Source organism: Porites lutea, chromosome 1, assembly GCF_958299795.1.
Source record: "Porites lutea chromosome 1, jaPorLute2.1, whole genome shotgun sequence".
Lineage (NCBI taxonomy): Eukaryota > Metazoa > Cnidaria > Anthozoa > Scleractinia > Poritidae > Porites > Porites lutea.
In genome coordinates, this window is record NC_133201.1 from 33,040,816 (window position 1) to 33,041,931 (window position 1,116).

Below are 1,116 nucleotides of genomic sequence, written 5' to 3' on the forward strand. Positions count from 1 at the left end.
ATCAGCATCATCAGCAGAGAGTTCGAGAGAATGTTTATCGAAAGATTTTAGAAGGGCACTTGTCTTAAAAATAAATAGAAGAGTGGACCAAGTGAGCATTCCTGAAGTACCTCACAAACAGTTTCAAGAAGGATATATTCTACCTTGTTTCAGTCTTCAACGTATTGAATTGGGTCCTGCTTGAAAGATGGCTTTTAAACCGATCTCAGGAAGTAATTACACGTATTGTGTATGAGTTCCCTTGCAACACAGAGACTTAGCATCCCGACTACGGCAAATGGCAAACACCAGTTTCTACCACGTGACCAAGTCTTCCCTTTGCACGTCGCTTGCTGGTCATTACTCCTACGAAATAAAATCATGTCAGTTTTATCCATTAGAATTATCTTAATTTTGAATCTGACGTTTGCCGTTTGCCATAAACCCGTTTAAATCTCTCTAATATCTCAAAATTAAGAGTATAGCGAAGATTTTGGAAAACTTAAAGTGATTGTTATAGATTGCAGTTTTAAACAGAACGCCAGTTATTTCTAGAAAATATACGAACTTCAAGATGTAAAAATTTACACTACTCTCCGAGACTTGGGGGAATAAAATGGAAGAAAATTGCCTCGAGGTTTAGGAATGACCAAAAAAATTTCTTTTGTTTTATTTCTCCAAACATCGTTGCCAAGTATGAATTTCAACTGATATATCAAACAAATTGGTCTTTTGGCAGGTCTAGTTGAATGATCTTTCCTATGCCCAGATTAAGATTAAAATGAGATATTGCGCTAACCGCCAAAATAGACTGAGCTGATGAATTTTTTTTTCCAAGATGGATCTTATTAAATTATGGTCAGAAAACAGCTGTAGCCTTGTAGTTGATGCAAGATTTTAATTGCATCATCAGTTTTAAGTCCTGGATTGAAACGTTTATTATGTAAGCGTAATTGTTTGACTGAGAATATAGGTGCAAGGTTTAGACAGCTTGCAGATAGCAAGTACAATTAATTTGTTGACAATGTTTGATAGCAACTAGAATTTTAAGTTCAGAATCGTCATCTATATTTTCTGGAGCCAAGTCCAGATAGGTAGGGAGTTGTAATTAGTTAGTCTTTTATTGCCTATTTCATT